Source organism: Symphalangus syndactylus, chromosome X, assembly GCF_028878055.3.
Source record: "Symphalangus syndactylus isolate Jambi chromosome X, NHGRI_mSymSyn1-v2.1_pri, whole genome shotgun sequence".
Lineage (NCBI taxonomy): Eukaryota > Metazoa > Chordata > Mammalia > Primates > Hylobatidae > Symphalangus > Symphalangus syndactylus.
The window spans coordinates 157,415,123-157,440,198 of NC_072447.2; the positions used below are offsets into that span (position 1 = coordinate 157,415,123).

At 38.3% G+C, this 25,076-nt stretch overlaps 1 protein-coding gene and 1 long non-coding RNA gene across 2 annotated transcripts in view; one reads left to right on the forward strand and one right to left on the reverse strand.

The window, feature by feature from the left end:
* Positions 1-25,076, reverse strand: part of MTCP1 (mature T cell proliferation 1) — an 85,393-nt gene that overhangs the window by 58,758 nt on the left and 1,559 nt on the right. The window lies entirely within an intron of this gene.
* Positions 21,821-24,011, forward strand: LOC129476360 (uncharacterized). Its single transcript, XR_008654912.1, has 3 exons — positions 21,821-21,839; positions 22,756-22,855; positions 23,969-24,011. It is a non-coding gene; the product is annotated as an uncharacterized lncRNA (long non-coding RNA).

Below are 25,076 nucleotides of genomic sequence, written 5' to 3' on the forward strand. Positions count from 1 at the left end.
AAAAGGGTGCTAGAAAATTTGAGGGGAATAAAACGATTGGAATATTTTTATAGGCCAACCTTTAGCACAAGTCCTTTTCCCTTTCTGGGTTTCATTTTCTTTAGGTATAGAATGAGATTAGAGTAGTTGACCACCAAGGTTTCTTTTAGCTCAGTGTCCAGTCTTTAAAAGTGTTGAGCATCACAAGAAACAGTGGTGTGAACAGGATGTGTCATTATTTTCCCAGCTGCACCAATCTGGCTTACGTTTACACAACCCTGTATCCCCTTATGAACACTAGATTCTCTATTTTCAATCACATCCAAGACTCTCATAGTAACTGTACATACTTGTTCTCTCTGTTTTCTTATCTCCTATAATTTCAACTCATTGCCGTGTGACCTCTGCCCACAGCACTTCATTGAAACTACTCCTGCCAAAGTCACCAGTGATCTCCATGCAGTGAAAGTCAATAGTTGCTTTTCCCGTCCTTAATGAACCTCTCAGTATTGACAGACTTGGTCACTTCTCCTTGAAATCTACTTCCTTTTTGGCTTCTCTTATTTTCTTCTCTGGCTATCCTTCCTGCTATTCTTTTCGTCTCTAGCTGTTCCTTCTCAAATTCATTCATAGACTTCTCTATCTTTGCTTACCTATATGCAGTTGACACACAAATCTGTATCTGAACTCCAGACCTACTGGACATTTCACTTGGCTGTGTTTTTAAATTTTTAAATATTTTTTTTTGAGACAGGGTCTCACTCTGTTGCCCAGGCTAGAGCGCAGTGGCATGATCATGGCTCACTGAAGCCTCGACCTCCTGACCTCAGCCTCCCAAGTAGCTGGGACTACAGGCACGCACCACCATGCCTGGCTTTTTTTTTTGTATTTTTTTTGAAGAGGCTACTGGGCTCAAGCAATCCACCTGCCTCGGCCTCCCAAAGTGCTAGGATTACAGGCACGAGCCACCGTGCCTGGCCTCCACTTGGCTGTCTTAATGGCACATAAAAATTAATATATCTAAATCTGAAATCAATAAACTATATTCCCTTCTAACATTTCTTACCTCAGTGAATAGTGAATGTAACATCCATTTGCACAAACCAGAAACCAAATAGACATTCTTAACATCTCTCTCCATCACCTTCTAAACTATTTATATTGATAAATTATAGCAATTTGAAATTCTTTTTCTAACCTAGTAATCTGAGTAATTTGTAGGATAAGCATGTTGGCTGAGGAGCAGGTACATGGAGGTGTCAAAGTGCCTGATGGCTGAGGAAGCAGGCTGGGATTACTGCGTGGAGGTGTCAGAGTTTCCAGCTTTGTGGCTCCATGGTCGGGTGGAGGGGCAGGGGGAGAGATCCAGTGGAAGCCATGTTGTGCCAGTGCCCTCAGGGTGAGGAGGCAGCCAGCAATGTGCTACATTAAGCAAATAACTAAGTTGATTGAGCGAAGAAGTAAATCTGTTGAGGAAAATGTCAGAAAAATTATTTGAAAACATGGAAAGGCCAGGCGCAGTGGCTCACGCCTGTAATCCCAGCACTTTGGGAGGCCGAGACGGGTGGATCACGAGGTCAGGAGATTGAGACCATCCTGGCCAACACGCTGAAACCCCATCTCTACTAAAAATACAAAACAAAAAAAAAGTTAGCCAGGCATGGTGGCGGGCGCCTTTAGTCTCAGCTACTTGGGAGGCTGAGGCAGGAGAATAGCGTGAACCCAGGAGGCAGAGCTGCAGTGAACCAAGATCACACCACTGCACTCCAGCCTGGGCGACAGAGCCAGACTCTGTCTCAAAAAAAAAAAAAAAAAAGCATGGAAAGGAGGAAGGGTAAAATGAATCTCATGGTATTGGATTAAAATTGGAAAAGAGTTCATTAATATGAACTCTTGTTCAAAGGAAATATATATACACACACACATACATATATACATACGCACATATATACACACACATATATATATACACACACACAGAAACCATATATATATATACACACATATATATATACACACACACAGAAACCATATATATATATACACACATATATATATACACACACACAGAAACCATATATATATATATATATATCAGAGCTGAGAAAGGTATGTGTATATGTACATATCTTTCTCAGCTCCATCCACCAAGAGGGACTAGAAGTGACACCCAGTGGCTATGAGCACACCTAGCACCAAGATGCTGATTTTCAAATCCTCCACTAAAAATGGAATTGAATTGAGAGTCCAGAAATAAGCCCACACATCTACAGTCAACTGATTTTCAACAACTGGTGAATGGACAAGTGGATATCCACGTGCAAAATAATGAAGTTGGACTGAGACCCCACACGATAAATGAATATTAACTCAAAACATATTGAAGACTTAAATTCAAGAGCTTAAACAATAAAAACTTTATAAGAAAACAGTAGTAAATCTTTACGATCTTGGTTTTTGCAGTGGATTCTTAGATATGACACCAAAAGTACAAGCAACAAATAAAAATAGATAAATTGGAATTTATGAAAGTTAGAAAATTTTGTGCATCCAAAGACATGATCAAAAAGTGAAAACTCAGGACAATGGCAGAAAATATTTGCAAATCCTACGTGTAAGAGTCTAGTATGCAAAATATATAATGAACACTGAAAACAACAAAAACCAAACAGCACAATTCAAAAATGGGCAAAAGACCTAAATAGAATTTTCCAAAGAAGACCTACGAATTGTGAAGAAGCACATGAAAAGATGCTTGACGTTACTAGTCACCAGAGAAATAAAAATCATGAGATATGACTTTATACTAACCAGAATAAAAATGTAAGAGAATAACAAGTGTTGGTGAGGGTGTGGAGAAATTGGAACTCTTGTACACTACAGGTAGTAATATAAAATGGTGTAGTCAATTTGGAAAACTGGCTGATGGCTCCTCCAAAAGTTAAACACAGAATTACCATAAGACCTAGCAATTGCATTTCTAGGTGTATATCCCACAGAACTGAAGACAGAAATTTAAACAAAAACTAGACAACCCAAATGTCTATCAACCAATGAATGGGTAAACAAAATGCAGTCTATTCTTTAATGGAATATTATTTGGCCATAAAAAGGAATGAGGGGTAGGAAGGAGCAGGGATAGAGGGTTGATAGCTAAGAGGGATGAGGTTTCTTTTTGAGGTGATGAAAATATTCTAAGTTGACTGCAGTGATGGTTGTACAGCTCCATGACTATATTAAAAGTCATTAAATTATTCACTTTAAATGGGTGAATTGTGTTGTATATAAATTATGTATCCATAAAACTTTATTTTTTTAAAAGACACACAAAAGAAGAAACTTTCCTGCAGCTCCAGCTGACCTTGCAGGCTGGCCTCTTCTGCTCTGACCTGTGCTCCCTAAGCTCCCTGCGAAGGAGATAAAATGAGCTCCTGGTCTGCAACAGCTATTGGTTATTGTAATGTCTGCTTTCGTTTAAAAAGAAAAAAGATCCAACTCCTTATACAGTTTGAATTGTATATATTTGGGGATCTCTGAGTTTCCTGTATCTGGATGTCTAAATCTTTGACTAGACTTAGGAAGTTTTCAGCAAGATGACTGGATGATCATGTTTCAGCCTCTGTGAGACAAACATTACAGCAGCAGATGGCACAAGACCCAGGAGCCTGAGGGTGAGTATCACTGGAATCCACACACTCATCAGATCTGTGCTTCCCAGGCAGCAGGCACCAGTTCCCCCTTTGCCTTCCACCATGATTGTAAGCCTCCTGAGGCCTTCATCAGATGCAGATGCTGATGCCATGTTTCCTGTACAGCCTGCAGAACTGTGAGCCATTTAAACCTCTTTATAAATTACCCACCCTCAGGTATTCTTTTGTAGCAATGCAAAAATGGACTAATACACAATTTAGGAGCAAGGTGTAGGTAAGACAAGGAAAGGACTGGAAAAGGGTGAAGTGACTGCTGTAAGGACTGGCAACATCAATCACATGGCTGTGAAAGGAGGGCAACAGTCCTGACTGGTGGAGAGAGCACACTTGAAACTCTGTAAAGGCAGAGGAGGGGCTGCTAACATCTCAGCTACTTGTCTGCAGAGCCTCTGGAAAATTTAGCCCAGACTGCCACCACCACTTTCAACTCAATGGCTGGCCAGCAAATCTTAATCTAAGGACTCTCAGAAACTTCCCAGGAACTGCTGACTCAAGTAGTTAACAGCCTCCATTCAAAACGATAGAATGAGATTAACTTTCTGGAAACTAACAAAACTCTTTTGTACAAGAGCTTAATAGAATTGGACCCGATCCCAACTCAACACAATGGCACTGCTGAGGTCACTACAACTTCTTATGTGAATAAGAAGCTACCTATACTAGCTTGCCACACACAAACTGGTGTATTATCTCTAATGTACATGGTAATGGGACAATAACACATTACCCAGGACTTCCTGCTGGTCAGTCAAGGCAGGATATGTGCAACTGTCAGCATCCCTTACTGCACCTGGGTTAATGAAATATTTAACTGGCTTGGCTCCAGCTGGGGAGCCTAGCTGCAGTGTATCCTCCAAGTGGGCCTAATTAGAGAATCATTCTTGTATATGTTGCCAAAAAAATCAGAATGTATTTGGTTAAGGCCCCTATAAGCACAATTAATTAGAGTACACTTGATGGGGTGGCCTATGCTCCTGAGAATTCTTAGCTAGCTATTTGAAAAGTGAGGGATGGAGCTGTAGAGAGTGGATCTGCCATGGTGCCCTTGTGACCTGGTATGCATATATCTATGCAAGCTAGGCTTGAATTGCAACTTATCTGAGTCTTGGCGGGATGTATCATGATCCTCCCAGAACACAAGAGGATGGGAGGCTGGTGAGGTGCTGTTTCAAGGCTATCTCTAACCTAATCTCTCCTGGGAGGCTGTCACTGAGACAGACAGTTTCTCATCTGAGTACTGTTGAGGTCTGAGGCTATCTGCCCTGCCCCACTCAGGGTATAGCTACAGAATATAAAACTGCTAGCTGCAGTCTAAAAGGGGCTCCTCAGCAAGGGGGTGTCCCATAACTGGTGCAGCAGACATGCAGGCCTTGTTTCAGAAGTCCTGTTTGGTGCAGGGAACAAGGACATGGGGAGCTGGCACCTTTGGCCCATCTTCCTCTTGCTGTCTATGTAGATAACAAACTGAATCTTAAAAGGACATGTCATTACTTTAGAAGCCAAATGAATCACTCTTGGGCTTGGCCTTTTTTTGACAATGTGGTAGTTATGTACAAGAGTGTCTTTGTTTTTGAGAATTGTACACTGGAGTGTTTAGGAGTGATGGAACATGTCTGCAACTTGGTCTCAAATGGTTAAGAAAAAGCCATTTGATAATGGTGGTACACACCTGCACGCATGCACGCTGCAGAAATGTGAAGTGTTATCAATTGAACAATCTGGATGAAGTGAACATGGGAGTTCTTTGTACTATTCCTCCAACTTTTTGGTAAGTTTATAACAAGTTACTTTTTAAAATCTACATATAATATACAATGTCTGAAAGGCTACATGAGAAAATGCTAATTAGCTCATTACCTCTGGTGACTGAGCTTAAGGCCAGGGGGGAGTCTTATTTTTCACTTTGAACTCTTCTGTAAATTGTTTTTTGAATTTCTACAATGAGTATGTATTACTTTCTTAATACAAAATTAAAATGTCCAATTTTTAAAATCACAAAAGTAATATAATAAAGGAAACTTGAAAAATGTGAAGAGAAACCTATAATTTCCTCAAAATAACTATCATTTTTGGTAGTCCTTTTGGTTTTCTCTTTCTTATTTCTGTTATTCATTTCTAGTATTAATGCATCTTATAGTTTTGCATGTGGATTTCTTCATTTAACATAATTCTAAAAATTTATTATGTTGTATAGGTTTCATAATTTATAATTTTAGATAGTAGCTTACTCTCCTATCCGGTGGCAGTAGCATGATTTCATGATTCACTAAACAACAACAGCAGCAAACCCTGGGGAGAGGGACATCTGATTTCCAGAGCCACCACATTATAACATCAAAATGTCCAGTTTTAAACAAAAAATTATGAGGCATTCAAGGAAACAAAGTACAGCCCACTGACAGGAAAAAAAAAGTTTATAAAAACTGTCCCAGACAAAACCCAGGTCTTGCACTTACTAGACGATTTAAATCAACAGTTGTAAATATGCTCAAAGAGCAAAAGGAAACCATGAATAACGAATTAAATCAGGAAAATGATATCTCGCCAAATAGAGATAACAAAGATAAAATTTTTAAAAGGAACAAAATAGAAATTCAGGAGCTAAAAACTATAATAACTGAAATGAATAATTCATGAGAGAGACTTAACAGCAGATTTGAGCCGGCAGAAGAAAGAATCAGTAAACTTGAAGGTAGGTCAATTATCAGAGACCCAAGTATCAAAAAGAAAAAAGAATGGAGAAAAACAGATCCTCAGAGACCTGTGGGACACCACCAAGCATAACAATGCACCCACAATGGGAGTTGTAGCTAAAGAAAGAAGAAGGGGCATAAAGAAGTAATGGCCAAAAACTCCCCAGATTTGATGAAAGCTATGAATCTACATATTCAAGAAACTCTAAGTATTTTGAATGGGATAAACCCACACCTAGACCCTTCATAGTCAGAATGTCTAAAGCCAATGACAGAATCTTGGAAGCAGCAAGAGAAACGACTTATCACATACAATTGAATGTCAATAATATTGACAGCCAAATTGTTGTCAGAAATCATAGAGGCCAGAAGGCAGTGGGATGACATATTCAAAGTGCTGAAAAAAAAGTGTCAATGAAGAATTATATGTCCAGCAAAACTATCCTACAAAAATGAAGTAAAATAATGACATCTCCTTACCAGTGGATCTGTTGGATTGAATAAAAAAAAAGAAAAAATAATGACATTCCCAGAAAGAAAAACAAGAGACTGCCATTGCAGACCTATCTTAGAAGAAATACTAGAGAGAGTTATTCAGGCTGAAATGAAAGAATAGTAGACTGTAACTCAGATTCACTTAAAGAAATAAATATCATTGGTAAAGGTAACTACATAGACAAATATAAGAGATGGTATGTTGTATTTTTGTGACGCTTTTTTCTTCTACTTAGTTTAGAAGACAGCTGCATAAAGCAATAATTCTAGGACGTGTTGATGGGCATATAATGTAAAAAATATATAATATGTATGACAATAATAGCCCAAAAGAGAGGAGAAGAGAATAGAGCCATGTTGGAGCAAATTTTTTTAATACAGTTGAAATTAAATTGGTATTCATTAAAACCAGATGATTTTAAGTTAAGATGTTAATTGTAATCACCAGGGCAACCACTAAGGAAATAATTCAAAAATATAGTAAAGAAACGAGAATTAAGATGGTGTACTAGAAAATATATAACACAAAAGAAGGCAGTAATGGAGAAATAGAAGATCAAAAGACAGGCATATAGAAAACAAAGGGCAAAATGATGGCATAAATCATCACTTATCAGTAATTAGATATAAATGAATGAGTGAGATTATTAGAATACACAAAAAAATCCTATTATATGCTGTTCACAAGATATAGACTTTAAATTCAAAGATACAAATAAGATGATGGGAAAAGATATATCATGCAAACAGCAACCATAACAGCTGGAACAGCTAAACTAATATCAGACAAAATAGATTTTTTTAAATGTTAGAGACAAATAGGGGCATTTTATAAAGTTACAATGGTCAATCCACTAGGAAGATGATATAAGCATATAGGCACATAACAACAGAGCCCAAGATACATGAAGCAAAACCTGACAGCATCAAAGCAGAAATAGAAAATTCAACAATGACTGTTAGAGACTTCAGTACACCACTTTCAATAGTGGATAGAACAACTAGGTAGATGATAAACAAGGAAATAGAAGAACTGAATAACTATCAACCAAGAAGACCTGACAGACAACTTATAAGACACTTAATCCAACAATAGCAGCAGAATATACATACTCTTCAACTAAACATGAAGAATTATCTAAGTTAGATTATATGTTAGGCCACAAAACAAGTTTCAATAAATTTAAAGGACTGAAATTATACAGTGTATGTTCTCTCTCCACAATGGAATAAAATTAGAAATCAATAACAAAGAAATTTGAGAAATTCACCAAGTTATGGAAATTAAACAACAAATTCCTAAATACCCGTTGGGTCAAAGAACAAATCATAAGGGAAAATAGAAAATACTTTGAGATAAATGAAAATAAAAACATAACAAACCAAAACTTATGCAATAAAAGCAGCGCTTAGGGGGAAATTTATATCTATAAATGCCTACAGTAAAAAAGAGAAAGGATTTCAAATTAATAACCCAACTTCTCAGCTTAAGGAACTGAAAAAAAGCAAATTAAACCCAAAGCTAGCAGAGGGAAGGATATAATAAAGGTTAGGGTGGTGACAAATGACGGAACAGGAAAACGATAGAGAAAAATCAATAAAACCAAAAGTGGGTTTGCTGAAAAGATCAACAAAACTGACAATCCTATAGCTAGACTGACTATGAATAAAAGATTCAAATTTCTAAAATTGGGAATGAAATAGGAGACAATACTACAAACCTTACAAAAAGAAAATGGGAATTATATCCAAAGGGGCAAAGCAAGATGGCAGAATAGAAGCCTATGCTGTTCATCCTCCCTCCCCCTACAGAAACACGAAATTTTAACAATTATCTGCACACACAAAAGCATCACCACAAGAACCAAAAATCAGGTAAGCAATCACAGTACCTGGTTTTAACTTATTTCTGAGAGTCATTGAATAGGATAGGAGAGACAGTCTTGACTCACAGACAGCACCCCTCCTCCATCCCCTGGTAGCGACCATGCCTTTGCAGGTAGGGAGCATATGGACCAGACCTAACTAGAGGGGAATTGCCCTTCCCAGTGGTCAGACCTTAAGTTTTTGCAGGCCTCGCCACCATGGGCCAAAGTGCTCTGGGGTTCTAGGTAAATTTGGAAGGCAGTCTAGGACACAAGGACTGCAATTCCTAGGTGAGTCCTAATGCTGAGCTGTGGACTAGGGTGGCACATGACCTAGTGAAACACATACCTAACAGAGTGCTTGCAGTACCCCTCCCTCAACACCAAGCAGTGCAGCTAGCATCAAGGAAATGTTTAAGGAGAGGAGAGTAAAGAGGACTTTGGCTTGCACCTTGGATACCAGCTCAGCCAAAGTAGGATAGAGCACTGGGCAGTCATGAGGCCGCCATTCCAGGCCCTAGCTCATGGACAACATTTCTAGACACACCCTGGGCCAAGAAGGAACCCACTGTCTTGAAGGGAAGGATCCAGTTTTGGCAGGATTCATCACCTGCTAACTAAAGAGCCCTTGGGCCTTGAATAACCAGCAGCAATACCTAGGGAATATACTGTGGGCCTTGGGCTCTGAGATGTGCTGTCTTCAAGTAAGACTCAGCACATTCCCAGCTGTGGTGGCTACAATGAGAGACTCCTGTTTGAGAAAAGCAGAGGAAAAAGTAAAGGGAACTTTGTCTTGCTCCTTAGGTACCAGCTCAGCTACAATGTGGTAGAACAATGAGGAGGCTCTTTGACAGCATTTCTGGACCTGCTCTGGGCCAGAGGGGAGCCCCCTGCCCTGAAGGGTGGGTCCCAGACCTGGCAGCATTCACCACAAGCTGAATGAAGAGCCCTGGGGCTTTAAGTGAATGTTGGAAGTGGCCTGGAAGAGCCCCCCAAGGGACAGTGTTGATCGTAGCCACAGGGAGAGGCACCTCTGCCTGTGGAAGGGGGAGGGAAGAGTGGGAAGTACTTCATCTTGTGGTTTGAGTGCCAGCTGAACCACAGTAGAACAGAGCATCAGGTAAATTTCTAAGATTTTTTATTCTAATCTCTGGGTTATTACCCTGATACCAAAACCAGACAAAGATACATTAAGAAAACTATAGGCCAGTATCTCTGATGAATATTGATGCAAGAATCCTCAATAAAATACTGAGAAACTGAATTCAACAATACATTAAAAAGATCATTTATCATGACCAAGTGAGATTTATCCCAGGAATGCAAGGATGGTTCAACATATGCAAATCAAGTAATGGGGTACATCATATCAACAGGATGAAGGACAAAAACCACATGATCATTTCAACTGATGCTGAAAAAGCATTTGATAAAATGCAACATCCCTTCATCATTTAAACAAACTCAAAAATTGGGGACAGAAGGAACATTCCCCAAAAACCATATATGACGGACCCACAGCTAGTATCATACTGAATAGGGAAAAACTAAAAGCCTTTCCTCTAAGATGTGGAACACGACAAGGATGCCCACTTTCACTACTATTATTCAACATAGTACTGGAATTCCTAGCTAGAGCAATCAGACGAGAAATAAATAAAGAGCATCCAAATTAGGAAGAAGTCAAATTATACTTGTTTGCAGATGATATGATCTTATATTTGGGAAAACCTAGACTCCACCAAAAAACTATTAGAACTGATAAATTCAGTAACATTGCAGGGTACAAAGTCAGCTTACAGAAATCAGTAGCATTTCTATATGCCAACAGTGAACAATCTGAAAAAATAAAGGTAATTCCATTTACAATAGTCACAAATAAAACTAAATACCTAGGAATTAATCCAATAAGTGAAAGATCTCTACGGTGAAAACTATAAAACACTGGTGAAGAAAATACAAGAGGATACAAAAAATGGAGAGATTCCATGTTCATGGACTGGAAGAATGAATATTGTTAAATTGTCCATATTACCCAAAGCAATGTATAGATTCAGTGCAAGCCCTATAAAAATATCAATGACCCTCTTCACAGAAATAGAAAAAAACTATTCTAAAATTTATATGGAACTGCAAAAGACCCAGAATAGCCAATGCTATCCTAAGGAAAAGAACAAAACTGGAGGAATCACATTACCTGACTTCAAGTTATACTACAGAGCGACAGTAACCAAAACAGCATGGAGCTGGCATAAAAACAGACACATAGATCAATGGAACAGAATAGAGAACCCAGAACCAAATCCACACACCTACAGTAAACTCATTTTTAACAAAGGTTCCAAGGACATACATTGTGGAAAAGACAATCTCTTCAATAAAATGTGTGTGGAAAACTGAATATCCATATGTAGAAGAATGAACCTAGACCCCCTATCTCTCACCATATACAAAAATAAGATCAAAATTGATTAAATACTTAAATCTAAGACCTCAAACTATGAAACTACTGTCATAAAACATTGGGGAAACTCTCCAGGACATTGGTTTGGGCAAAAATTTCTTGAGTAATACCCCACAAGCACAGGCAACCAAAGCAGAAATGGACAGATGGGATCACATCAAGTTAAAAAGCTTCTGCATAGCAAAGGAAACAATAAAGAGACAACCCACAGAATGGGAGAAAATATTTGCAAACTACCCATTTGACAAGGGATTAATAACCAGAGTATATAAGGAGTTCAGACAACTATATAGGAAAGTATCTAATAATCTGATTTTAAAGTGGGCAAAAGATTTGAATAGACATGTCTCAAAAGAAGATATACAAATGGCAAACAGGCATATGAAAAGGTGCTCAACATTGATCGCCAGAGAAATGCAAATCAAAACCGCAATGAGATATCATCTCATCCCACTTAAAATGAATTTTATCCAAAAGACGCAATAATATGCTGGCGAGGATCTGAAGAAGAAGGAACCCTTTTACACTGTTGGTGGGACTGTAAATTAGTTACAGCCACTATGGAGATCAGTTTGGAGGTTCCTCAATAAACTAAAAATACAGCTCACACAATCCAGCAATCCCACTGCTGGGTATATACCCAAAATAAAGAAAATCAGTATATTAAGGAGCTATCTGCACTCCCAAAGAGATATTGTTGCAGCACTGTTCACAATAGCTAAGATTTGGTAGCAACCGAAGGGTCCATCAAAAGAAGAATGGATAAAGAAAATGTGGTACATATACACAATGAAGTACTATTCAGCCATAAAAAAGAATGAGATTCAGTCATTTGCAACAACATGGATGGAACTTGAGATCATTATGTTGAGTGAGATAAGCCAGTCACAGAGAGACAAACATGGCATGTTCTCACTTATTTGTGGGATCTAAAAACCAAAACAATTGAACTCATGGAGATAGAGGGTAGAAGGATGGTTACCAGAGGCTCGGAAAGGTAGTTGGGAGTGGGTGGAGGGGAGATGGGGATGGTTAACAGGTAAAAATAAATATAGTTAGAAAGAGTGAATAAGACCTAGAATTTGATAGTACCACAATATGACTATAGTAAATACTAATTTAATTGTACATTTAAAAACAACTAGAGTATAATTGGATTGTTTGTAACACAAATAATAAATACTTGACAGGATTGATGCCCCATTTCCATGATGTGATTATTATGTGTTGCACACCTGTATCAAAACAGCTCATGTACCCCATAAATATATACACCTGTCCACAAAAATTAAAAATAAAAATTTTTAACAATGAAAAGGATGATTGGGGAAAAGTATGAACCATTATATTACAATAAATTAGATAATATAGATGAAGTAGACAAATTTTTAGAAAAACAAAAACCACCAAAACTGACCTACCAATAAACAAAAAATCTGAATAAACTTATGAGAAGTAAAGAGATTGAATTACTGGTTTTAAAACTTTCCACCAGTAAAAGCCCAGGACCAGATGGCTTCACTGGTGAATTCTACCAAACTTTTGAATTCATATACCAGTTCAGAATTAACACCAGTTCTTTACAAGCTCTTCAAAAACAGAAGAGGAAATACTTCTCAACTCATTCTATGAGAACAATACTACCCTGATACCAAAACCAGACAAAGACATCATATGGAAAGAAAACTAGACACCAATATTCTTTATGAATATAGATATAAAATTCCTCAACAAAATCCTAGGAAACCTAATCCAGCAACATATAAAAAGAATATGGCCCCATTACCATGTGAAAATTTTCCTAAGAGTGCAAGGACAGTTCAACATACAAGAATCAATCGATATAATACACCAGATTAAATGAATAAAGGACTAAAACTACATGATCATCTCAACAGGTGCAGGATAAGCATTTGACATAAGCCAACACATTTTCATGAGAAAAACACTCAACAAACTACAAAGAGGAAGGAACTTCCCAAACCTGATAAAGGCCATATATGAATAACCCACAGCTAATATACTTAATGGTGAAAGACTGAATTATTTCTGCATAAGATCAGAATCAAGACAAGGATGTTCTTTCCTGCCACTTTAATATTGTACTAGAGATTCTAGCCAGGGCAGTTGAGGGCGGGGGAAGGCACCCAAATTGGAAAGGAGACGTAAAACTGTATCTATTTGCAAATGGCTTGATATTATGTACGGAGAACCCTAAAGAATGCATGCACACACAAAAAAAACCTATTAGAGCTAATAAATGAGCTCTTCAAAGCTGCAGAGTTTGGGCAGGGTTGCTAGCTGCTCTGGTACTGGAACCTCAATTTAGCTGGCGGTTGTCAAAACAAATGGGTACAGGGTTTCTTTTGAAAGTGGTAGAAAGTTTGTAAATTGATCTTGGTGATAGTTGCACAACTCTATGAATATACTAAAAACTACTGAATTTTACATGAAATGAGGGAAAAGTTGTAGTGTGGTGGGTCCCCCACCATGTTACTTAGAGTGTATGTCCAATGGCTTGAAACTTCAAGCCTTGGCGGTGAACCAAGGCCATGGTGCCCAGCCAAGGAGCAGGTGTCCTTGAGAACCCAGACATCCTGGAATGTATCTGGGAACCTACTACAGCAAACAGTCTCATTGCACACAGTAGGCAAAGAGCCAGGAAATTAGCTTAAAGGCATCTTAGAGATGGGAGGCAGGGCAGATCTCTGGAGTTGTCCTGCTGCTGCCCAGGAGTGCCCTGCATGTAAGTCCTAATAAACTCCTAAGATGGACTTCCCAGTTTGGGGGGCCCAGTTTGAGGGAATGTTACAGTACCAGGCTTTTCTCATAACAAAGATATATGTGAATTAAATATCAATAAAGCCATTTAAGAAAATATGCCTTAGAAAGATGTGATTTAAAAGTAATGTGTGTGCTTGTCTAAACAAACTTCAACATTTCTTAAAGGAATACATGAACATACAACATTCAACAAAGCAAAATTAACAGTATCTGGCATCCAATCAGCAATTACTAGGTATAGGAAGAAGCAGAAAAATGTGACCCATACACAAGACAAAAATAAGTCAATAGGAACAGGCCAAGAAATGCCCAAGATGATGGAATTCGCAAACATTTAAAAATAACCGTTATAACTATTATAATATCCACAAGGGTTTAAAGGAAAATGTTCATTCTTTTAAAATCTTTCATTACTCTCATTATGTTGAATCATATAAAATGAACCAAATGGAACTTCTAGAGATGAAAAATGCAATATTAGAAACGCAACATGTTCTAGATGGGATTAACAGCAAATCAGACTCTGCAGAAGAAAAGATCAGTGAATTTGAAGGCATAGCAAAAGAAAATCTCCAAACTGAAGCATAGGGTAGGAGGAAGGCTCTTAAAAAATGGAAATGAACAGAGCTTTGGTGAACTGTGATATGATCATCAAGAAGTGGCCAGACGTGGTGGCTCACGCCTGTAATGCCAGCACTTTGGGAGGCTGAGGTGGGCAGATCACGAGGTCAGGAGATCGAGACCATCCTGGCTAACACAGTGTAACCCTATCTCTACTAAAAATACAGAAAATTAGCCGGGCGTGATGGCGGGCGCCTGTAGTCCCAGCTACTCGGGAGGCTGAGGCAGGAGAATGGCGTGAACCCGGGAGGCGGAGCTTGCTGTGAGCGGAGATTGCGCCACTGCACTCCAGCCTGGGCAGCAAAGCAAGACTCCGTCTCAAAAAAAAAAAAAAAAAAGAAGAACATTTACCTTGATAGACTGTATTCTGTGCCATAAAATAAATCTCAAATTTTAAAAGACCAAAGTCAGAAAAAGGTGTTTTGACAACAAAAGCAGTATTTAGCACTAGATGGCTATATTATAAAAGAAGCAATATATCAAGTCGGAAACCTAGCCTTCTACCTTAAGAAACCAGAAAATAAAGAGCAAAATAAACCCAAAGCAAGTAGAAGAAAGGAAATAATAAAAAGCATAAGTTAATGAAATAGAAACAGAAAATAGAGAAATCCCATGAAACCAAAAGTTGGTTCTTTGAGATCAACACAATTAACTCTTCAGGCAGACCAATCAAGAGAAAAAAAGAACATACATTACCAATATGAAGAGTGAGAGAAGTAACATCAGTAAAGAGTCTACAGGTATTAGAAGGATAATAAAGAAATACTATGAACAACTCTATGGACTTGTGGATCTGATGCCGCCTGAAGAGTAGGAAGACATGACCTCAAGCAGGCTACAGCCCTGATAATGTGTGACTGAAGCTTCCCTAACAATGTCATATCAAGAATTTCCAAGGTACTGTCATAGGATCACCTAACTTCCCAAGACCTGAAGATCTCGAGAGCTTTCATATGGAGTCCCCAACATGTCCCCGTTCCTCATAATATTCGTTAATGGTTGTTGTTTACTTTGTTACTGTGCCATGTACTATGCAAAGTGCCCTAGCTCCTCTAGAGATGCCCTGCCCCAAACCTGGACTTGCCCTCAGAAACCAAGCAAGTGCGTGGTACCTGCCTTCTTGGGCCGGGCAGCCATCTTTCCCAGCATTGTTGCAGAGCCCGAGCTCCTCTCAAGTTCAAATCCCACCTCATAATGCTGGATGTGTGCGTCAGGCTGCATGAGTAAGGTCGCCCGGTGAGGGCTCCCTGCAGGGTCAGGCATTTCTTCCGTCACCTGGGGCTCCTTGTCCAACACCAGGGGTGCCGGTACCCTGCTCAGGGATGCGGGTCCTCTGTGGTCTGGAAGAGGTGGGGCTGGACTCTGTCGCCATCACCCTCGTGGCTGGCGGTCTGCGACTCACGCATGGGGTTATCTGCGTCCAAGGCTGCCCTCGGGGCGACCACCGATGAGCCCACGGAGCCTGAGCCGAAACAACTGGCTGGTGAGTAGGAGGCTGGGTATGGGCAGCCCACGCAGCTAGTGCAGTCTGAATGGGGAAGAACCTCCTAATGGCGGCACCTTTTCTCCTTCGCCTCCCCCAACTCCCCCTCCTCCTCACCTCAGTGCCCTCCCCTTTTCCACGTCCCTGCAGGAGGGGGAGTTTGAGCTGTCATTTCTAGTAATCTTTGAGCACAGAAGGGAACCCCCGGTGGGTTTTTTGTTTGTTTGTTTGTTTTTTGTTTTTTGCGACAGAGTCTCGCTGTGTTGCAGGCTGGAGTGCAGTGGTGCGATTTCTGCTCACTGCAACCTCTGCCTTCTGGGTTCGAGCGATTCTCCTGCCTCAGCCTCCTGACTAGCTGGCACTACAGTAGCCCGCCACCACGCTCAACTAATTTGGTATTTTTAGTAGAGACGGGGTTTCTCCATGTTGGTCAGGCCGGTCTCAGAACTCCTGACCTCAGGTGATCCGCCCGCCTCAGCCTTCCGAAGCGACCTCTGGTGTTTTTAACTACAAATTCCAAAATATTTAGAAATTATTCAACTAAGATAGGAGACAAAGAGGGTGGAATAATAACCCAGGCTTCTTAGAAAAGTCTCATTTCCCGAGTTCACCCCAGTGCCCTTATAAATTACAACATTCGGCGAGTCTTCTGAAGGAAAGTCTATTGAATAGATTCTCCCTTAGGTATTCCTAACCTAACATCCATGAATAGGCTTTAGAGTGTCCATGGCACAATTTTTGTGCCCTGTGTATGTTTCTATGAGGAAGATTTTTGATTCCTAGAGTGACCCGTTGCTCAAAGGATAGACTCCCAGTCTACCCAGTCTAGCCCCACTCCCTGTTGTTTGAGCTTGTAGTGAGCAGTGACTTGATAAACAATGTGTGCTATTGGCAATATACCTAAATTTTACAGCTATTGAAAGCTTCATAGCTAACTCACTGTTTTGATCACCCCTTTATTTTGGTATTTTGCTTAAACTATTCATTGACTTAATCTGTATTTGCCTTCTGAAGTTTTATCTTCTTATCATCATGATAATGTGCATGTGTTACAGCAAGTTACTAAGTTAAACAGAGATTAATTTCATATATATACATATATATATATGTTTGCAAAGCATTATTCTCAGCAGGCCACATACTAGATTCTCTGTATGTATTATACAGTCCTGGATACTTATGTAATATATGCCAGAATTCGCTTCTGAAGACCTAAAGAAATGCTCATTAATGAATAAGTGCCATGGATGAAGTTGTTGCATAATGATAGTTTGTAGACAGTTCTGAAAGCAAAGAGGATTTTGAACTGGTAAGAAGTAGGGAATCATTGCCATGTTCTTGAATGTGAAAATCAAATTATGAAACTTAACTTTTGAGGGGCTGTATGAAATGAATTCATGAATGGTTTATAGGCATGAGGCCAGAAATTTAAAAGCTGTCACAATAAACTAGGTACAAAGCTATGAGGTAGTGGACTCAAGAAAAAGAAGCAATAAATAAAAGGATACAGGATGCAGATAAAAGGATCAGAGATGGGGTGACAGTACAAAGAAAGTTCCTAACTGAACCTTCATGGAATGACAGTTTTCTTGAGAGAAGCAGTGACAGTGGTTAATAGCTTGGTCTCTAGGGTCAAACAAGTCTAATTTCAAATCCCAGCCCTGCCATTTAACTACCTGTATGATCTTGGGTATGTTACCTTCTTCAGTACTGTTCATTCATTTAATAAGTATTGACCAAAACCTGTTATGTGCCATCTGCTTTGCTGGGCCTTGAGGACCAAAATGGATTCATTCCCTCCCCTCATCAAGTATGCAAGATAACTAAAGGCATTAAATATCATGTAACATATAACAGTGCAAATTGTAATACATGTAATGAAGAAAATGTTTTTGAGGATTCCCTATGTCATTTCTCCGACATTTGATTGCATCTGTACTTAAGTTAAAATTACCAATTTTGGTTTTGAAAATTATTTCTCAGTCTGTATTCTAATGCTTGTCATGTCTCTAATTTAGATCCAATACAGTACATCAATGAAACTAACATGAGCATTGAACATCTGGCTAATGTTCTTTCTGAAAAAACTAGGAGCAGTAGCTGGGTGGTGGTGTTCAAAGCCCTGGTTACTGTACATCACCTCATGGTGCACAGAAATGAGGTGAGCGTAAGCATGCAATTGCAAAATGTTCTTGGTTTGTCAAGGGCTTACTACCTTTTACTTTAATTAGTGGCAAGTGAGGGAAGTGAATAGCAGTATGTATTTTAAATATTTTTATCTGTTTTTATTAATGAATATATCTTTGTGATCAGTATTATTTGAGGTGTATCATTTTAGTCACTGATAAAATAGCCACTGGATAACAATGTCCATAATAGAGTGGATATTTCTGTCAATTCTTTAGAGGATTTAGACCCCAAAAAGCCCCTTAGAAATGTGTTACCTCATACCTGCTTTACTTTGCCAGGAGAGACTGTACACCTAAGCATATTACCTCATCACCTACCCATCTCTCTATATTTTACAGAACAACTGGAATGCTCCATAACATTAAATTACTTATTATTTTCTATTTTAAATTCACAGACATTTTCCCTCAGTAAGTTTTGTATTAAAAAATTAGGGTTTAGAAATTGGTTGGATTTTGAAACTCATTATAAAGCAACAGTAATTACACAGTATAGTATTGGTAAAAAATAGAACATATATATAAATGCAACATAATAGAGAGCTTGGTTATAGAACTGCACTTATATGGGAACTTGGTGGCACTAAAAATTGTGGGGAAAAGTATGGGGGAAAGAATTTAAAATAAAGCCTATTGGCACAAGCAGCATCCCTATGGAAAAAATAGAATGAGATGCTTATGTTACTCCATATACAAAAATAAATTCCACATGGATGAAATATCTAAATTCAAAAAATAGATAAAATTGAAGAAAATGTAGGAGAACATGCTTATGACATTTGGGTAGGGAAGGCGCCATAGTTAAAAGAAGATATTTGCAACATATATACTATAGACTAAAGGTTAATATTCAGAATACATAATTAGTAAGAAAAAGGCACTACAATAGATTAATGAGCAAAAGAAATGAAGAGGGTTTATAGAAAAGGAAAACAGAGTGTCTAATAATCATCGAGAACATGCTCATATTAGCAAAAATTAAAATTTCTGACAGTACGAATAGTCGGGAGGACATTGAGGTAATGAGAATTCACATACTCTGCGGAGAGGAGAACATTGAGACACATTTGGAAAGTTGAAAATGCCCATCCCAGTGACTCTGCAAATCCACTTCTTACATCATGTTTATAATAATGAAAAACTAGAAATCACCTAAATTTCCATCACTAGAGAACAGATAAAATTTAGTGTCGTTATACAATGAAATGCTGTATTACATTAAATGGGATTGTATACCAACAAGGCTAGATCTCAAAAACAATGCTAATAGAGGAAGCAAATTGTAGAATGACACTTAGAGTGCAAAACTACTTATGTAAAAAAATTTAAAATACACACAGTACTTGTCCATGGAACAAATACATGTGAAACTATGAGGAAAATAGACTGTAAAGATAACACATTAAAATTATGATACCAGTTACTTCTAGGCAGAAGCAGGAAATGGATCTCGGGGATGGGGCTTTATCTGTAATCATTTATTTTCTCTTATTTTAATAATAGACTTGAAGCAGATATGTCAGAAAGTTAGCAGTTATCATTTCTAGGTAGTGGGGTCCACAGATGTATCATATTATTATTTGTATACTTCCGTAACTTAAAATTGCTCAAAATCAAGAGTGGGGCATGGCTAGATAGAAAGTCTTAGAGGGACACAGTGTGTATTCACATAAGCTTTAATGTTTAACTCCTTGTTTATTTGGGGGGTATATAAATAGAGGAAAGTTGGCAGCACTGCAAATCCTTGTGTTGGCCAGCACAGGATGTGATTGTGCTCAACTTAATCAATGCTCCTGAAATAGATACAAGGTGTGTGACAGAATTAAGTATACATTCATAATGACAATCATTAAGGAACTTTTTGTGTGTACAGAAACTAATTTTAGAATTTGGCACATTTGTTTGACAGCGTTTCATTAAACATGTTTCATGTCGGAGCTCTTTGTTCACTTTACACAATTTCCTGGATAAAAGTGTCATAGAAGGTAAGATGATTCTTTGATGGAAATATTTCCATATGCCAAGGAGGGAAAAGGTCTGAAAATCGTGCCTAGTTAAAAAAGTTTCTAAATTATGAAGGCTGCGATGTGCTATACATTTTAAGAATGTAAATAATCCCCAAATTCATTGATACAACGTATATTTTGGAGCTTACTAAGAATAACAGAATATGCCATATGCTAGAGACAGAAAAGTTAATGAGACCTACAGGTCTTTGCTCAGCGAAACCTTGTCCAGCCTACCAAAAATTGCAGCACCTTTACACCAGTTCTCTGCCTGGGTTTACTCTTTCCCCTTCTCCCTGTCTCTGTGTTCCTTTTTTTTTTTTTTTTTTTTTTAACATAATTGTCTGTCATTTCCCATTGAAATGTAAGCCCTATGAGGGCAGGAATATTTGTCTGTTTTTTTCACTGCTGAACTTCCAGCACTTAGTACATCGCCTGGCTTATAGTAGGCACTCAGTGATTGTTGAATGAATGAATACATTGAAGGGGAATCAGCATACATTTGGAGGTCGAGTAGAGAGTAGTTGAGTTTGTACCATGGCCTTTCTTCTCCTTTTTCTCTATGAAGTAGGCGTCAGGTCATTTTTGCTGAGTGGAAGGAGAGGGGAGGAGGGATGGTGGCAGTGGGATGAGGAGAGTAAGGAAAATGCTAACAATTTATAATAGTTTCTGTGAAAATGTCAAAGGAGCTGATACAGTTCAATTATTTCATCTGTCGAGGAATGTCACCATCAATATCCCATTAAGGGATGATATCAAGGTTCTAAGGAAATAAAAATTAATCTTTAACAGAAAGCTGGAAGAATGTTGGAATAGGTGATTAATAAAGGCCATTCTAGCTTTTGTGCTTCAAAGATATTGTTGAAGTATACAGGTGAATGTGGAATAAGCATTTGCATTTATTGACATATTGTAAAAAGCTACTGTTGGTTGAATTGGAAATAATCGAAATATCTCATTTTTAGGCTATACTATGTCAACCTTCATCAGACGATACAGCAAGTACTTGAATGAAAAGTCACTCGCATATAGAATGATCTCATCTGACATCACAAAAACCAAGAGAGGGTCAGTAAATATCATTAGTTTGTAAGCAAGAGGTACTGAAACTTACATGTGGTCTGCTTTGTAGTTTGTCAAAAACAGCCCTATTTCAAGATGCTGATGTCACAGAGCTTCTCAAACTCTTAATTATTGAGGTTCTTGAAGTTCTTCTATCTTTTATAGGACAGATGGTGTGATAAGAACTATGAATACTGAAGAGCTGCTAAATACACTTCCAGTTATTCAAACCCAGTTTAATGCTCTTCTTAGTTTTAACGTAAGAGCTTTATAAAATTTGTTTAAAAATATAGTAAATAGCATCCTGTAACTATAGGTAGGAGAAATAATTTTCTAACTGTGGTGTTAATTGGTTACTTTTTTATTTAATTTTCAGGCAAATCCTGATGAACTAACTAATGGTATAATACGTGCTGCTTTTATGCTCCTCTTTAAAGATTCTCTTCGTCTCTTTACAGCTTATGATGAAGGGATCCTTAATCTGCTAGGTAGGATAAAGAATAAACTTTTTAAATGATTACTTTTTAAAGCATAAAATGGTAAAATAATTTATTTGTAAAAATCCCTTGTCTACATTTAGACTCACATTTGCTTTAGATACAAAATAGAAAATCTTTGCAGGGTCACGTATACTTTTCAATACAAATATTATATTGCTTCATTGGTTAAACATTATTTGTCTAATCAGCCACAAAACTTTTCCACTTGTATGTAAGTGCTAACTGATATTTCTGGGAAATTTGTCAGGGAATCAACCTAGGTTGCCATGTTTATTCATTATATGTTAATAAGGCCCATTTCCACCAAGTTCAAATAACACAGTTTTGACTTTCCTAAGAAGGTAAAGCCTACAACATAAGTAATTGTTATTGATGATATACAAGCATATATTTTTAGACTTTTCAGGAAATTACTGTCATCATTTAGCCCTAATGAATGATTCATTTAGCTGCAATTATTCTCTAAACTTTATTGACGGGAATTTGATAACTTTCCTTATACTGAAGAAATACGTAGTATTATACATTTGTAGGGTTATAAGAGAGTAGGAAACACAGCCCTTTCCCTCAAAGGGTTGCAGAGCTTTGTATTAATCAAAAAGACTATAGACTAGAAGTCGTTGAAATTAAAATCTAAACTATCTGTGCATGCTATTAACTTCCATATACCCAGCACCAGTATTTGGTATACAGTAGTTACTCCATAAAAAATTGTTGATTATGGGGATTGAGCAGTGCTATTTCTTGTTATTAAAACAGAAAATAACTTGATTAAAATTAGAATTGTTTTGAACAGGTTAAATTCATATCCAGAATTAGCTTAAAATAGAACAATCAGAATGGAGTAAAACTTGAAAATTGCTAAGACATTGGCTCCTTTATGGTAATTTTTTTCTATTTTTAGACAAATATTTTGACATGAGGAAGAACCAATGCAGGGAAAGTTTGGATATTTACATCAAGTTCATACAACCAAATTGACACAGTTTCTGAAAGTTGCAGAGGTACAGAAATCCATTTCTACTTAAGGTGTTTCTTTTTTTTGCAATAATTTAGTATCAGTTGAAACTATACCTCTTTCCTCCACCACCATAACCACACAAACGCCCAGAAATTGGTAGCTGTTTTAACTACTTTGTAAACAGTAAAACTAAAACTAAAACTAAAGTTAGGTACTTCAAATGTACTATCCAATGCACTTGCACTCAAAAGCAATCTTACAAGGACTTCTGTTTGCAGCCATAAAGATAACCAGTACCAAGCTTACCCTTCCACCAGAAACAACTCTAAAAGTAGACCAAAATATATATGACATAAGTCTTTTTAGGTAGTGAACAATAGGTAGGTTTGTGGTCAGTGACAGAAACACTTGAGGTGAGCCCCATGTTCTCCCTGACACTCAGAGGAACCCAAGCAGGATAAATACAAAGAGAACCACACGGAGGCGAGTGATAGTCAAGCTTCTGAAAACCAAAGAGAACAAAGACATATTACCCATGGGAGAATGACAATACGAATAATGGCTGACTTCTGACTACTTGAAAAATTAGAACACATTTGTATGATATCCAAAATGCAGCTTAGCTCTTCTTAAATCAGCAAAGACTCAATAAGCTGGAAACCATCATTCTCAGCAAACTAACACAAGAAGAGAAAACCAAACACCGCATGTTCTCGCTCATAAGTGGGAGTTGAACAATGAGAATACATGGACACAGGGAGGGGAACATCACACACCAGGGCCTGTCAAGGTGTGAGGGGTTACGGGAGGGATAGCATTAGGAGAAATACCTAATGTAGATGACGGGTTGATGGGTGCAGCAAACCACCATGGCACGTGTATACCTATGTAACAAACCTGCACGTTCTGCACATGTATCCCAGAACTTAAAGTATAATAAAAAAATAAAAATAATAAAAAAGTCTATCCTTAGGATAAATATAAGGGTGTCCTTAAGTGTGCGAGGCATACTTTAGCCTGATAAGGTACCAGCCCAGGAAGACATCATACTCTTGGGGTATTTTCTCTTTCATGCACACAATGATCTCTCAGTTACATTTTTGTTGTTGCCACTCTCTGCTGTAATGTGTACTTTCGCCCCCCTTTTTTGTTTCAGCAAGTCAGAATTGACCAGAGCAGCATTCCATATATTACTCAGGTCAGTGTATCTCTTCTATGTATTTAAGTGATGTTTTTGTCTTTGTTTATGTGTTTATTATATTAATCATCATCTGAGATTCTCCATCCTTTGCTGTATACTTATGTGTGTGCATTTTCATTTCTCCATAAGTAACATATATATGTGTGCTTATCATGTGTGTGTGTGTGTGTGTGTGTGTATAACAACTAGACCACGCTTTTAATATTATCAGTAGAAACAGCAGGGTATTTGGAATAATGAACTTAGGTTTGAGGACTGCCTTGTCCACCTTTCAGGTATATGGTCTCAAGCAACTCATTTCCATTCTCTGTTCCTCATTTGTGCAACTGCAAAACGGGTATGATGCACCACCTGGCTCATAGTAGTGTTGTAAGAATCAAATGAGCTCAGGTTTTTTTTCTTCCTCAGCAACTAGTTCTCAGGGATCCCCTCATGGGCATAGGTTCACAGTGCTGGAGGTGTGGACAAGATGGGCCTCAGGCAACCTGCTTGTGCATCCTACTTAGCCCTCTGGACCTGCCTGTGCTCCAACCCAGATGTATCATGGGGCCTGAGCAGCAGGGCTTCTGGCTCAGCCTGTACCTACTACAGAGCCCTTTCCTGCTCTGGGCCCCCAAATTTAGGTGGCAGGCCTAAATTTTAGGCCACCTGGGATACGGGTGAGAGCAGTTTTCCCTCATGTGGGAATATGCTGTCTCCAGAGCCCAAAGAAGCCTACCAGGTATCATGTATCCTTTTCTGTTGTGGGAGGTACAAGATGCAATACTTTATCTTTTATTTTGGATGTGATGTCCTGGTATGCCTCTGACCACTGGAACCCCCCTAATTTTATCAGTGTGAAAAGAATGTAGACTGCATGTATCTTTCACTATACTGCCCACTGCCTGTTCATCTGATCCTGTGAGCATGACATCATAGATACAGTGGATCAATTTCATGTTCTGAGGAGTAACCAGATGTTCTAGACTTCTAACTTTATTATGACAGAAGATAAGAGAGTTAACACAGCCATGGGTATAAAACTGAAAATGTAAAGTTTTGTTCATTCCATGTGCCTGTGAAC